The following is a 16833-nucleotide window of genomic DNA, read 5'->3' on the forward strand; positions in this document are numbered from 1 at the left end:
CCACTAGTTTGCCCGAAGTGGTTTGACTTAAAGGCCACTAGTTGCCAATTTGGAACCTCTTACATTTATTTCTGGGTTTCTGTCTCATAAAAATACGAACATAACCCTCCATCTAACAAATTTTCATAATCTATCAGGCTGTTATTCTACAGGAGAAAAGTGCTTTAGTTTAGTTATGTAAAAGGTGATGGCATCAAAGAAGAGAACACTGTCCGTTATGGTATCACTGTGTATAGAGGGGCATATTTATGGCTATGTATGTTTGTACACACATAAAATACCTACAGAAGGAAACAGAGAACTCTACCGTTAACTGCCTCTGCAGAGTGACACTGGGGGATTAATATCAGGGCTGAGAGGGAGACTTACTTTTCTCATTACCCAGTTGTATTGTTTTATTTTTTAAAATCATGTGCACATATTACTTTAAAAAATTACTGAGTGTTAAATCTATCTTCTTTTCCATACTTCTTCCAAATTCTTCGTTTCATCCACTATCTTCTGCAAGAGTACTACTGTATAATGGAAAAACTAATGGCTAGAGAAGAAAAGTCGATGGGTTCTAGCTATGACTTTGCGATCAAAGAACAGTACGAATGACTGTCATTTACTGGGTGCTTACGGTATGTTAGTAATAAATACATACATTCTCAGATAATATTTCCAACTTTGCTAGTGTTGTTTCAGTCCCATCTTACAGACAAGCAAACCAAAGGCCGAAGGATTGAAACTCAAATCTGTTAGACGCTAAAGCCACTCCCCTTAATCGTGAAGCAGTCTCCCAGTGTGCTTGGGCAAGCGACCTTAACTTCCCTAAGCTGCAGTTTCTTCATTGGTAAAGGGAACCTGTTCTGAGGGCTACTGTGAAGACTACAAGAGACATGGTATCTTAAAAGCTCCTAGGAAAGAGATATCCAGGATATCCACTTGCTAGGTAAAAGGAACCTTACCTGCCCCTAGTATTTCCTATATAAACTGCAATAAAAACACAAGGAATCTTTTTATCACGTTGATGATTCTAACTAACTAACTTTCTTAGTTCCCCTCTCGAAAAGCCATCAGGATAGTTCCTCTTCAAACTGCCACTATCACTTCCCAGGAAGAAAGCTTAGCTCAGGAGCTGAATCACTGAGTTAGGAGTTGAAAGTACATTTAAATCTCAGCTATGCCAGGTGAACAAATTACCCACATTCTCTGAGCCTCATCTGTACAGTGGAGATAATAATACACTTCACAGGGCTTTTGACAAGATTAGTGAGAAATATGTGCTTATGATATCAAAGTTCATACACTTATATGAGCTACCCCAAATAAATCTTTGTAGAAAGATAAATAAATCCAGAAGTACATAAAATCAATACAATTCTGATACTTCCTATTGTCCCAATCAATTTGCAATTTCCTCTTTTTGTTCAGTGGTATCACCATTCTCTGGGTCATCAAGGCTGAAAATCTAGAAGGTATCTTATAACTCTTCTCTCTCTCTTTTTTTTTTTTTTTTTTTTTTTTTTTTTTTGCCGTACGCGGGCCTCTCACTGCTGTGGCCTCTCCCGTTGCGGAGCACAGGCTCCGGACGCGCAGGCTCAGAGGCCACGGCTCACGGGCCCAGCCGCTCCGCGGCATGTGGGATCTTCCCGGACCGGGGCACGTATCCCCTGCATCAGCAGGCGGACTCTCAACCACTGCGTCACCAGGGAAACCCCTATAACTCTTCTCTTTTCTTTAAAACCTACCAATCTGTCATTACTTTCAGACAATTCTACCTTGGAAAGAAAACTTCCAGAGTCATGTCCCCACGTCTTTCCCCCACTGCTATCCTAACGCCTTTATCATCTCAAGTGCCACAAAGCAAAACAAAACAGAATAACTAATCTCTCCCCTCTCTTCCTTCAACCATCCCATCAAATTCTAATTCCTAAAAACAGAACAGACTTCATCGTGTCTCTCTTCTAAAGATTCAACATTTTTCCACTGCCAATCAAATGAAATTTAAATTTCTCATTCTATAATTTAAGGCATTTTAATTTACCCTGAATTTAATTGCACTGAATCAGGTTTTCCTTCAAAAATCTGGAGAAGGTTCTCACAAAACAACGTCCTCACTGACCCTTAAACAAGCTAGTCTTTCTCTGAATTATACCTTTGCTTATGCTGTTACACTATCTGGAATACCCTAGCCTACATTTTAATTTACGTAAGCCTTACAAAATCCCTTCCTAGAACAATGTTTTATTCTACTCTCCAAATAGCCTTCCCCAATGACTCTAATCAGTACTGCTCTTTCTACCTGTACAAGGTGCTGTACATTTGACCTTGATATTATGTAAGTTAGTATATAGTCTTATTGCATTTATTAACTATTTCATGTATGTCAATTATACTCCCCAAAGGAGACAGTATGGTCTTTTGTGAAGCTGACATATTGCTTTTCTAGAATCTGTACACAACAAATACAATGAAACCAGGCAATAATAAGCTCCGTGTGTGTATATGTTAGCTTGAATTTAAACCTTCAGTCATTCCAACCTGAGACATTTAAATCTGCCTTGGAAAACAAAATGGGTATATGCTGGCATTCATGAACTGTATCAGCAACAAGAGAAGATAACATGGTTGTCATTTGGGTTGCAAAGGCAGAAAGGACTCAGAATAATTCAAGCACTCCCCCACTGGCCCCAAGCAGAGCTGCTGCTGTGCCTGTCACCCGCATAAGGCACGGACTTCTACCACATCGCAGGGTCCACTGCGTGGCCGGGTTCATGGCCGGGAGATGGACAGGGATCATGCCTTATGTTTCTTTGTATCCTGTTACTCAGAGCAGCGCCTGGAACATTCTAAGTACTCCGTATCTACAGGGGAAAAAATCAACACCTCACATGGGACTGTATAACTATGGCAGGCATAAGCTTCCATCACTCAAGAGGCAGGAAGCAACCTTCCTTCTCCACCCATACTGAATAGCCCTTTATTAGGAGAACTACTGATAGAACTACCATATGACCCAGCAATCCCACTCCTGGGCATATACCCTGAGAAAACCATAATTCAAAGAGAGTCATGTACCAAAATGTTCACTGCACCTCTATTTACAATAGCCCGGAGACGGAAACAACCCAAGTGTCCGTCATCGGATGAACGGATAAAGAAGATGTGGCGCATGTATACAATGGAATATTACTCAGCCATAAAAAGAAACGAAATTGAGCTGTTTGTAATGAGGTGGATGGACCTAGAGTCTGTCATACAGAGTGAAGTAAGTCAGAAAGAGAGAGACAAGTACCGTATGCTAACACATACATATGGAATTTAAGAAAAAAAATGTCACGAAGAACCTAGGGCCGGGACAGGAATAAAGACGCAGACCTACTAGAGAATGGACTTGAGGATATGGGAGGGGGAAGGGTAAACTGTGACAAAGTGAGAGAGTGGCATGGACATATATACACTACCAAACGTAAAACAGATAGCTAGTGGGAAGCAGCCGCAGAGCACAGGGAGATCAGCTCGGTGCTCTGTGACCGCCTAGAGGGGTGGGATAGGGAGGGTGGGAGGGAGGGAGGGAGACGCAAGAGGGAGGAGATATGGGAACACATGTATATGTGTAACTGATTCACTTTGTTATAAAGCAGAAACGAACACACCATTGTAAAGCAATTATACCCCAATAAAGAGGTTAAAAAAAAAAGAGAACTACTGTAGTTTAGGGTCCTTCATATACAAGAAAATGTGAAGAAACTGAAGCTGGCACAGAGAATAAGAAAATCTAACATAATGGGTGGATAATAGGTCCACTGAGGACGGAAAAACGGATTAGGCTTATTTAGCTTGGAGAAGAGAAAGCTAAAGCATGATTCAAAAACTATACTGATGTAATCAGGAGTCTCGCATCACCAAGAGTCCCTCAACACAATGAACCAAAAAAAAAAAAGAGATTACATTATGGAAGAAAAGTTTGGAAGAGTTTTGTTCCGTTAAATTGGTTTTGCTTTCATATTACTCACAAAAGAGGAAAAATGCTCAGTGAACATTTAAAAGAAAATGTTCATGATCAGTAGTAATCAAAGATATGATGACAATATGGTTTTCCTTTACAATTTCAAAAATAAAACTAACGCTCCACACTGGCGAGGGCATATAAGATGGGCACGCTCACGTAATAAGTGTATAAATGGACACCACCTTTTGAGAGAATTTCAGGAAGTATATATACCACAAAACTTAAAACAGTACTATCCTTTGGCTCAGTGATTACACTTCAATGAAACAAATACGGCAAGGCTTTATGCACAAAGATGTTCCTCACAGGCTTACTTCGAGCAGTGAAAAAATTGGAAACAACTGTGGAATATATCATTAGCTCCATACTCTTTAAGTGCACCTTGGCCAGAAAATGTTAACGGAAGCAAGAGGCTACACAAGCCTTAATTGACAGTGTAACGAAGAACCTTGACCAGAATGTGCTCATTGTAAGCACAAATGTTTTGGGAAGATAAATGTGTGTGTTCTGCGAGCCATTCTCTTTCCAGATAGGTAAGTTAAAGGTAAGTGAATTTTTGACAATTATAATAAGTGATTGCAAACACAACGGGAGTCAGACAGTAGGCTCTTGCTCTACAGAAACGGAAGAAACTGGAAGAGAGAGCTGAGGAAATATCACAGATTACAGCTGAAAGATGACTTCTTTATGGAAGATAGCACAGAAAGGACCCACACGTATCTGTGAGGTGTTCCAAAAAGACACGACAGAGAGAATAGAAAAGCGGCAATAAGTGAACAAACAATGCTCACAAATTTCCAAAATCGATTCAAGACACAAATTCTCAAAGTGGAGAAAAAATGAAACATAAATCTCAAGCAAGATAAATAATACATTCAGCATAGGCACAGTGCAGGGAAACTGCAGAACACTGAAATGAAACAAACTATTTTAAAAAGAGAGATCGTTTAGTAAAGGGAATAGGGACAGATGGCAAGAGGCAGTAAGACCCGTCCTGGGTGAGTGCCAACAGTGAGAGAAGGCAGATCGATGGCATTAGAACAGCCAAGGCACGGGAGCGACCCAGTGCCCAGTAACAGACAATGGGCTTCAGAAGGTGTGAGATATACATGCACAATAGAATACTACTCGGCCGTAAAAAAGAGGGAAATAATGCCATTTGCAGCAACATTGATGGACCCAGAGATTATTGTACTAAGTGAAGTAAGTCAGACAGAGAAAGACAAATTCTGTACGACACCACTTACATGTGGAATCTAAAATGCGACACAAATGAATGTATACAGCAAAACAGAAACAGACTCATGGACACAGAAAATAAATTTACGGCTACCAAAGGGGAGAGGGAGGGGGAGGTACAAATTAGGAGTCTGGGATTAACAGATTCAAACTGCAGTCCATAAAATAGATAAGCAGCAAAGCTTTACTGTATAGCACAAGGAATTATATCCTATATCTTGTAATAACCTATAATGAAATATAATCCGCCAAAAACCTGAATCACTAGGACGCACACCTGAAACTAGCACAACACTGTAAATCAACTATACTTCAATAAAAAAGAATAGTTTGGAGATTAATATCTGAAAAAAATAGGTAAGTGAATTTTTACATATCAGTTATTATAAAAATTAAAACTTACAGGAACTTATCATAAAGTTGAGTTTCTGTCTAAATTTGTTTGCTAAGAAGGCAAAGATTTTTCTGTAACACTGAACGTTTCCAAGGATAGTTGCCTTGTCACCTTGAGAGCATAAATATTTGGCAAAAGAAATGTTATCTATTAAAATATTTGTGGTAGAAAAGTGTTTGTTCATGTAAATTTATACACTGTATTTATCATAGGATAAATTTTTCTTACCAGCCTTCTGATGACTGACTGCCTATTTTTGACTACACTGGTTTTTGTTCTGTAACATCTCTAATACATAAGTAGCTTTCTGGACAGAAGGCATCATAACACTTTACTTGGCTTTCTTCTCAGAAGCCTGTTTGTAGTAAGTCTCCAGAATCTTAAGGATTTATTTCTACAAATTCAACATGAATTTGAGTTTCCTTTGTCATAAATTAGTTTTTGAAAAATGGGAAATTATTTTTAAAAAGTAATATTTCAGGAAAATGCAACTTGGGAAAAATAACATCCCCAAAGAATTTAAGAATGAGAGAAAACTTGGGACATTCAGTGAATAAAGTAGCATATGACGTTATCAACAGGATATTGCCTCAAACAACTATATAAGAAATGCATCGAAAAAAAGACTGGAAGCAATCCTCTAAAATGTAAATGGTGGTTATTTCTGGGCGCTGAGATTGAAATTGATTTTTGTTTTCTTTTACACTTCATCTTTCCAAATTTTGGGAATGAACATGTGTTTTGTAATGTCCAAAAAAATAAGATTACTGTAAAAATGTTTATACCTTCAATAATATTTTTAGCCTGTTGTCCTCAAGTGTAGGATTCACAATGCCTGGCACACTCTTAAGTATTTATTGAGTTAAGAAACCAATGAATAATTGAGGCTACCAGCACACCAAATTGTGTTCAGTGTTTCCTTGTTATTTAAATTCCAAATCCACGGTGACCCTTTCTTTCACGGTCTTAGCTCCTTTTTTTCCTCTTTTTTAACATTTATTTATTTATTTGGCTGCACTAGGTCTTAGTTGTGGTATGCGAACTCTTAGTTGTGGCATGTGGGATCTAGTTCCCTGACCAGGGATTGAACCCGGGCCCCCTGCATTGGGAGCACGGAGTCTTAGCCACCGGACCACCAGGGAAGTCCCTCAAGGGTCTTAGCTCCTTGATTATCAATGAGTTATCCCTTTTAGAATAAAATTAATTCCAGGGTAGCAGTTCACCTGGTTGTGCTAAGATATCAAATTGCCAATAAAATTTACAACTTAACTGACATTCCTCATTTTTCTTACCATGATGCTTTATCTTCTACTTTCTGGAAAGAACTCCATCTCTCCAGAGACTTCCATCTTGCTAGTTTAATAATCTGCCTTAGGAAAACATCATCTATATCTTTCTGTATTCTTTTTATTATTTATTTATTTATCTATTTTTAACATCTTTATTGGAGTATAATTGCTTTACGACAGTGTGTTAGTTTCTGCTGTATAACGAAGTGAATCAGCCTATATGTATACATATATCCCCATATCTGCTCCCTCTTGCATCTCCCTCCCACCCTCCCTATCCCACCCCTCTAGGTGGACACAACTTGCTGTCTTCTTGAGTGGTATCTGTCTTCTGCCCCAGAAAAATCACTCTCGCTTGCTCTACTGTGTTTCATTCAATGAACATTTATTTATTCAGAGACTACCATGCACTGGGCGCTAGTGACAAAGATAAGGAAGACAGCTCCTGCTTTAAAGGAATTCATTACTTAGTCTTGAGAGACTTGAGCATAAACAACTATAAATAATGCAAGTGCTACAATCAAATGCACGACAGCTTATTCTTAGAGTCTGGACTTCTGTGCAGATAACTTTTTGACTGCTACCTCCTCTTTGCTTGTTTTTAGGTCAGTTTCCTTTGAACCCAGTGGACCCTTTTAGTGCCTCATTTAAGTTGCTTCAGACTCAGAAAATCCTATGCAAGCTTTTAGGGCTTTGTGTTTCTCTTCCCTGCATATTGGCATAGATGGCTGACTGCATCACAGTCCTTGAGGCCTCCTGCACTTCAGCCACTTGCTCGCTGGTTCTCAGAGCCATTCTCTGGCGTTCCCCTGCTCTGCCCTCTATTACAGAGAATGCCACTTTCCTGCTCCCTTACAATTGGCTTCTAAGTAAGTATGGCCAATGGTGGTCCCTGGCAGAAGAACTGAGGGAGAGGACAGGAGGAAGAAGAGGCCAGGCTGTTTCTCCCTTTCTCTCTCTGTCTTCAGCACAAGCTCTGGCAGTAGGTGTGTTCCCTCCCTGGATCTCCCGCCCCATTAACCCCTCCCTCAGTGGTCCCAACTGGCCACTGGTTCTAGCTCCGGATGATGGCTCTGGCTTCTGGGGCTCTGGTGATACTACCTCTTGGCACTGTCCCTCCAGCCCTGGGTACAGCAGAGGCTCCCTGCCGTCTGTTTGGCTTCTTAGCTCTTCCATCACTGGGTAACCAATTTCCGGCACAAATCCCCTCTGTCTGAAATAACTGAAGTGGTTTCTATTTTCTGACTGGACCCTGATTGATACTTCACCCAAGTCGAAAATCTTAGCATCAAAGCCTTCAACATGTCACATGCGTTTTTTATGGTCTCATCCCTCCTTACCTCTGCAGCCATTCCCTTGTCCCCTCCCTACCATGATAGTACCACCACCGTTTGTTAGGTGTTTACTCTGTATCAGGCATTTTTCTGGGCATGTCACATTATTTCACAGGCTTTCTCCTTTCTTTTCACTCTTGAATTATTGTGCATGTTTCTTTCTTTTGGATAAGGAGGGACATGGGGTATGACAGTAGTGCTGCATCATCAATAGTTATTATAATTCCTTGCACAGTTACTATGTCAGACATTTTGTAGTTTTACATCTATTATTTCTAATCCCCACAACACTCCCCAAGGTAAGTACCATCATAACCACTTGATAAATTACAAAACTGGGGTGCAAAGTTGTTACTGCCTTTGTCTTGGCCACAGAGAACTGGTGGCAAAGCCAGAATTTCAAATCCAAGTCTCACCAGCCTCAAAGTCAATGAACTACTATGCTGCTACGTCACTTTACCTCCCAACCTCAACTCATAAAGTGACACAAAGTCACAGTATAATCAATCAGTTCCCCATTGACTTCAACGCACAACATAAAGAGTACACATGCCACATTTTATGTTCTAGATAAAAACAAATTTGTATTTGAAAACTATGATATGTTATACACTACATTTAATTATAAGGGTGGAGGAGGCATGAAATTAGGCAGCCGGGATCCTGCCACTTCATACCCGGCCCCTTCCTGTATTGGGTGGTCCTGTTACTTTGGCCTCCGAAGTAATTGCCAAGGAGGCCTATGAAACGGGAAAGAATACAGATCCCTCCTTTGCCTGAACCTGACTCAACTGGCAAAATATGAAATCCATAAGTAACATTTTTCAGGTGTTCTTGTTTGGTGTAAGTTAATTACCCTCTCCCAAGGTCACCTGATTTGAGTTTACATTTATACTTTCAAAAATTAAATGTTCTAGAACAGTGCTACTCAAAGTACAGTTTTCCACACACACAGAAACTAGGAATGTGTTAAGCAACTTCTGTAGCAACCTGACATTGCCCTGACATCCAAATGCGTAATCAGTGGGTCCATTTCACGGAACAAGGTACAGACTAGGTCAAGTGCGGCTGAACCTGTGTGGCGAGTTATGTGTGATGTGAGTGTACACCAGGCAGTTTCAATAAGGCCACCCCAAACTCCGTGACATACTGGATGTTTTAAAAACAACTGTCCTTCACCAGTTGGAGAAGCTCTAAAACCGACAGCCTTTTTATAGAACTAGAAAGCAAAATATAAAATGAAGCACTTTCCACCAAAATTAATGCTTGATAAAAAATATGTATGTAAACATATAAATATATGTGCATGCAGGTATGCGTGCACACAAACGCAAACTCATATATAACGTATGTCCTAGTTACATAAGCTTCAATTTACGAGGGGGCACAAAGACTTCCCTGAAGTTGTGCAAGGGATCAAGACTTTGTGGAATGGCAAATTCTGAAACATTCTCACAGAATAACACCAATTCATAAATAAGCTAATGACTCATCCACTATGTCGTAAGAGACTCTTTCAGAATTATTTTTAGGTCACTTTATTACTACTGTAGAGAGTATGGACTTCAAAAACTCACTATCTATTTTATGTGAGTGTTCCAACTGTTCTAAATCTCTTTCCAGCAAAACTGCAGCTCCCAAGAGACGTACAGAGGTAATCAGACTCGTGTGCTTAAAAAAGAAATATTGGAAATGTCTGAAAAAGAGCAGACACGTCTTTAGACGCCTTTACTTCGTGTGCAAAAATTGTCTTCTGCAGACCCAGCTACATAAAATTGTACACATCCAGCACTTTTCTCACAGCTGCAGGTGTAACCTAACGCTCCTCTTATTTAGATCAAGTAAACTACCAAAAATGGCAGCTCTTCTCACTTGGAAACCAGTCTAAGTCTGAAAGAGAATCCTTTTGAGTTTCCTTCTGAAATAAGCTTTGCAAGATGCAATTCAGAAACATCTATTTATTTATGTTCTTCAATTAGAAGCTTTAAATCAAGTTATTTGAACAAGAAAAATATGATTAAAAAATATCCCATTAAAACACCATAAATTTTGATTCGAAGATTACATTTCTCTTTTACAAATGGGGACAATCAATCGATGCTAACTGAAGTGAAAAGAACAGATTATTTTTCTTTTCTCTTTTATAAGCAGGATAGACATAAAGGAAGAACATTTATAACAGCTTTAACGTCTTATGCCTTCTGTTTTGCAAATCTGAGTAAATCTCCTGTGTTAACTTTGTCAGCTAGGGAATAAAGAATGTCATTTGAGATTCCATAGCTTAATTATGCTGATAAAGCAGTTTTATAAATCATGCTACGAGTAATGGATGTTCCTCTGAGAACAGCAAGCTAGGAGCCATAAAATGTGTGCTCTGGACTTGGTTCCTTATCTTCTACCCATATGTCAGCGTGAATAAGTCAAAGCCAGTCTTGCGCCTCAGCCTGCTCAAGTCCAAACGGAAAGGAGGAGGAAACAGTTGCCCCATCCACTCATATGACAGTATAATTTTCTAAATCAAAAACAGGAGCCTACGGCTTCCCTGGTGGCGCAGTGGTTGAGAGTCCGCCTGCCGATGCAGGGGACACGGGTTCGTGCCCCGGTCCGGGAAGATCCCACATGCCGCGGAGTGGCTGGGCCCGTGAGCCATGGCCGCTGGGCCTGCGCGTCCGGAGCCTGTGCTCCGCAACGGGAGAGGCCACAACAGTGAGAGGCCTGCGTACCGCAAAACAAAAACAAAAACAAAAACAAAAACAAAAACAAAAACAGGAATCTACTCAAACGGATGGCAGGACAGAAGATCTGAAAATGACAGAAAATTCAGGTCATATGCCACCCATATACCTAATTTACAGCTGTGTAAAGATTAAATACGGTTACTTCTGAAAGCTCTCTGCACACCGTGAAGTACTACAGAAATGAAAGTACAAAAATGACTCACTCAATGATCTTATTATTCCTATCTTCCAGGCTGGTGGGGACAAAGGGAAACTGGGGTGTGGGGCACAGCATTCATGAGGCCAAGCCAAACCCATCAGAAGTTAAACTAAAACCAGGCACTTAGAGATGGAAGGTTGCTGCCCGACCTGATAAGCCAGAAACCTGAGACTGCGCGGAAAGCAAGGGTCCAGCCTAAGGTCACACCCAAGCTGGGATCTGAACTGAGGTATTCTTTCCAGTTCAAGGCCCTATGGTAGTAGAAAATCCAGAGGCAGAAGTTTTAATACTTGGCAATACTTAAAGAACTAGAGATAAGAGAAGGAATATGCTAAACATCGAGTCCCGTGGTTGAGAACAGTTGAGTTTACAAAATATGCTGAGAAAAGCATTAGGACATGCTCCCCACGCAGAAGGAATTCATAGCCATTCAGAGTCCCGCAGTTCCTAATCGGTAGAGCATCCTCAGGAGGGAATACTTAATGGAATGTAGAAAGCCTATGAAAAGAGGGAGAGAATAAGCTAACTTATTTTCCTTTCTCTTGGCAAACTGAGGAAAGAGGTACAGGATTTGTATGGCAGTGTTTCCAACTCTATCTGAGCAGCTGCAATTATTTATTAATAACAATACTGACGTATCCTGAAGAAGCTCTTAGCCTCTTGACTTGACTGATGGTCCTCTCAACTAGGACTGCTTAAGAATCACACCAGCCTCAGACCCATCAGACCCTAGAACTGAGCCCTCATTTGAACATTCTGAAGCTCTTCTCAGGCAACAGACACGAGGCTTGGGGCCACGTGCTGACAGACTGCCTTCAAAACACAAGGGTTTTTAAGACCACTTTTCCTAAGAATTCCTAAAACATTTATAAGTCTATTTTTGAAAGCTTAGAGAGTCTGCATCATTTGGGTAAGCATCATGGAGAGTGGGCTCCAGAATTTGGGCAACAGCTAAGAGGGGCTAGAGCCTTCTGGAGAATGCCAGACTCGCAGGAAAAGAGGGGAACCAACACCCCTAGAGAAAAAAAAGCTGGTGGTGAAAGGGCTTCAAAGAAGGAAAAGGAAATTGGGATAAGAAATGTCAGATCCGCCAGCACATCTAGATTTTAGTAAACGGTTTGAAATGAAATCAGTTCACCTTCTGAAGCTTAATGATTTTCTCTTCACCTTAGCCTATTTTTTTTAACCTCTGTCTCCTCTGCAAACTGCTATTCCTGCACTGTACTGCTCGTATCCCTCGTGCGAACACCCCATACTGCAGGGGAGAAAGAAGCCAGGGAGGGGACCGCATAAAGATTTTATTGTATTTATAATTAATATATTCACAATAAGAGAGACTAAGAAATACTTTTTAAAAGTATTTTTAAGCAGCACATATTATATGTGTGTGTGGGGGAATGGGTTTTTTTTTAATGTTAAAATTTCAGTGATGAACTTAAGAACCTAGACGTAAATTGTGAGAAAATGAGAGGCTTTTTATCATATAACGGCACTCCATATAAATCAATGTTACATTCGTATTTCGAAATAAATTCCAGAGCACATTACTACCTAACATCTACTGATTTTTAAAATGCCTTTTGCCGCCTTAAAGAGCTCTATGTTTTAAATCACCAAGATAAGCGTCTGGAACAACAGTCTTGCCATTCCATTTGTAAAGATGCTAACAGAAATCTGAAATTCACCTGGAACATATGAATGGAACATATGATTACTTCTAAGAAATGAGGAAGAATATGCCTTCTCAACAGCAAATAGATGGCCCAGCAGGTATATTTCCAGAGAGCCTCCCTACTTGATATCAGCCTGTCTCACTCGGCCTGTAAGACAGGGATGGGCGGTAGGATCTTCTCCCTGTTGCTTGTTTGCCAAGAATGTGCATTTTTAAAAATAGGAATGATTAAACTTTTAGAAATCCATTTGTCTGCAGAATCAGCCAAAGGTACTTCTTGAAAATTATGAGCACAGCAAGTTTTGGAAACAACCTGCCCCACCTCTTCCCAAAGCAAGAGAAAAACAAAATTCTTCAACACTTTGGTCCAATACCCTCATTCTAAGGATAAGGATAAGGCCACGTAAAAAAAGATATGGGAGGGCTTCCCTGGTGGCACAGTGGTTGAGAGTCCACCTGCCGACGCAGGGGATATGGGTTCGTGCCCCGGTCCGGGAAGATCCCACGTGCCGCGGAGCGGCTGGGCCCGTGAGCCATGGCCGCTGAGCCTGCGCGGCCGGAGCCTGTGCTCCGCAACGGGAGAGGCCACAACAGTGAGAGGCCCGTGTACCGCCAAAAAAAAAAAAAAAAAAAAAAAAAAAGATATGGGAAATTTTTTAATATACCACTCACCCCACCACATTGGGGGTAGTCAGAGAAAAATGCTGAAAGAAAACTCTTTTCGAGTTGTTCTTATTGATTTCTTCTCTGTGCAAACAAGACAGTGCTTTTGCCAAACGGTTAATGTTGCGTAAAAAATTTTCTGGAGACCTTCCAATGCTCCAATTCCTAATGACTGTCAGGTCATGTCTGTAAATGTTTAAATTATTTCTTTACTATGCCTTGTTTTGTGTTTGTGTGGGAGCCCAACAATTTTTTCCTTCATAACTTGGAATTTTTTGAGTGGGTACACAGCCTAATTTCATGGGGAAAACACAATATTTTTAACGTTTGATGAAAGCTCACTCAAAAAAGCCATTTTAGATCTGTTGAGAATAACCTAAAATGAGTTTTTACAGTTTTTAAATAAAAAATTTAGTGGTAAAGAAGACAAGGCTAACTTTTTTAAAGTCAGCTTTTTGTGAATGGACATATTTAGAGACTAACGACGCATGAGATGATCTCCTTGTGTTCAAATTTACCTGATAAAGTTTATGGGAATCAGGACTTAAGCATACATTTTTATATGCATACGTATGTGTGATGTATATATGCGTGTGTGTGTGGCTACTGCTGCTTTTCTGTCGTAGGTTCTCATTGGTTGATGAATTAGAGCTGTAGGGACACTAAGGAATGGGATGGGGGTACTGATGAAGAAACTTTTTTTGCTAAGTATCTAACTGTAAATAATATAAACTCATTGTAGAATGTCAGGAAAGGAAGAAAGAAAATCACCTAGAATTCTACTAAGTAGAGATATCTAAGATTAACATTTCGAGTAATACCATAGCCTTCCATCAGTTAACACTCAAGTCCTACTTTTTCAGTCCCTACCAAATGACTCTGGCTTATAATACTGTGGTGTTTGGACCAAGGGTCGGGGGCGGATCACGTGAACGCGTTTGGGGGCAAGGCAGAAAACAGAGTGTGTTAAATAGGCTGGTTGGGGTTTTTGGCAAATTGGAGAATGGAAATCCCCTCAGAGGTGGGCATACTTAGGATTGTGTAACATTTCTTGCATGCTGTGAGCCACCGTAGCTTCTACAGTAGAGTTCTGTCTGGAGTTGGCGGTACGGTGGGGATTAGCAACTTCTTGATATTTTCAACATGTCACCACAGACAAGAGGTTCAGCTTCCATTAGGAGAGGGCCCGAGGTACGGTCTAACACTGTGACCACACCAGACCAGTTTTGCTTTCATGATACCTTTCACGAACTAAGTGTAGTTGAAGGCTTCCAACCATCTCATCCAGTTCAAAATAGCAGCTTGGACCTAAAGGGATAGCTCGCGAGGAAAAACATATGCCAATATGTAAAGATAAAAAAGAAATTAAAGGCTTCTTTTCAGTATGTTATGCTTATATTTCAACTTCGAAACACTGTAATTTGGGAGTGGGAAGGGCACTAGTGGTACTTAGTCTCGTAGGTTATCTCAGGGATGTAGACACACAACAAACTACTAAATCAATCATTCCACGTGTGCCTCGCAACGGGGAAAGGAAGCGTGTCCACTGTCCAGGAATCCACCATACTATTTCTAGAAATGTAATGGTTTGTTCCAGAAATACCATTCAAATAACTGTCTATCCATAGGTAAAACGGTCAATCTGTACCTATTTGTAGCAGGTGCGTGGCGATCTACACGGACATACTTTGCTACATTAATAATATCAACGAGATAAGTGCAAACACTAACAGAAGATCTGGGGTAGATCCCAGTGTAGAGCCATACACATGGCTGTGTATCCCTGACAAAGGGTTTCGCTGCGCCTGACTTCACTGCCCTGTGAAAGAAGGCCGTTGATGACATCTACCGGGCACGATGGTTGCTCACATACATTTCCATGCGCGGCACACACAGCACACTCTCAATAAATGGAAGATGTTATGTGATGTGTCACCATTTGAATAAAAGTTAGCCCAAGTAATATGTGATTGTAATGAAAATATCGGAAATATAAGTTTCGAAAGCTGAAAATCAAATGTCAACACCCAGTTCATTTCCAAGATGTTTGTTGCCAGGATAACAAAAACCCAAATTTCAAAGTTGCGGGGGGAGCGGCTGGTGGTGGTGGAATTGACCACATATTTATGATGGCAGCATTTTAATCTATATAACTGATCTCAGTTAAGTTGATTTCATCAAAGAAAAAGTCTCTTAACAAATGAGCTCTAAATTTCCCTGCAACTGTAAAATTCCATTATCTTCCAAAGTCGGGTGATTTGCCCAAGGTTACAAATCATGCCAGATTACCAGCTTTGAGTTTACCACCGCGTTCGACCTACTGAGAAAACTTTAGAAATATGACGATAAAAAGCATATTTAACTCCTACTGAAGGTGCAAACACCTCTTCATTGAGAGTTCATAATTAGCTTTTTATCAACCAGGTTTGTGATTTCTCATTACAGAGTAATTAAAAGTAAGCTGGTAGAGAATACAATGCAATGAAATGGAAAGATGGCCATGGTACATTACCTTTAGGTGAATAAAAGCTGATTATAAAACAGAACGACCCAACTTTGGTAAAAATGTATGTCTAGAAAGAAATTTTTGAGGATACCTACTAGATTGTTAAACATTAGTTAACTAAGAGGTGGGTTATAGATGACTTCTTTTTTGTTAGCTTGTCTATATTGTTTAACTTTAAAAAATATGAACAAGTACTGATTCTATAATAATTATAATTTTCAAATAAAAGTAAATTAAAATATTAGAACTAGAGATCACTGTGATTAGAGTAGAAAAAAATTATAAGTAGGCTGAGCCTACGTAAACCAGAGGTTATAAGCAGGAGGCCCAGTTTCAACGAGCTCTTTATTGGAAGATTTCTAGTTTGTCTTGAAAAATCCCAAGTCTTGAGAGCACTGGGCTAGGACGACCAGCTCCTCCAGCACAGCCACTGCCCACTTCAGATGAAGTCTCATTGCCAAAATATAAGCATTCAAGCTTTCCACCCGTGGTCTAAACAGCGCAGCATAAAAGCCAGAAACATTGTGCAGGGGCTGAAAATGTAGCACTTGAAGATGAGCTGATCCTGATTTTCCTTAAGTTTTTAAAAGGGAGTGTGTGTACATAGGTGCCTGTACACACACACACACGCTCCTACTGCTAGACTGAGCTGACATAATATTACTTGAAATGTATTGGTATCTCTGGCTAGTAGAATTATAAGTGACTTTTCTTTTTCACGCTTTGTATTTTTTCCGATTTCTAGAAGGAACTTCTATCATTTATAATAATGTTGTGTTAGTTTCAGGTGTACAGCAAAGTG

General features: G+C 40.1%; 1 protein-coding gene across 5 annotated transcripts in view; it reads right to left on the reverse strand.

Annotated features, from left to right (window-relative positions):
• The window catches only part of DMD (dystrophin), a 2251544-nt gene that overhangs the window by 129668 nt on the left and 2105043 nt on the right, over window positions 1-16833 (reverse strand). The window lies entirely within an intron of this gene.

Source organism: Orcinus orca, chromosome X (assembly GCF_937001465.1).
Source record: "Orcinus orca chromosome X, mOrcOrc1.1, whole genome shotgun sequence".
In the NCBI taxonomy this organism is placed as follows: domain Eukaryota; kingdom Metazoa; phylum Chordata; class Mammalia; order Artiodactyla; family Delphinidae; genus Orcinus; species Orcinus orca.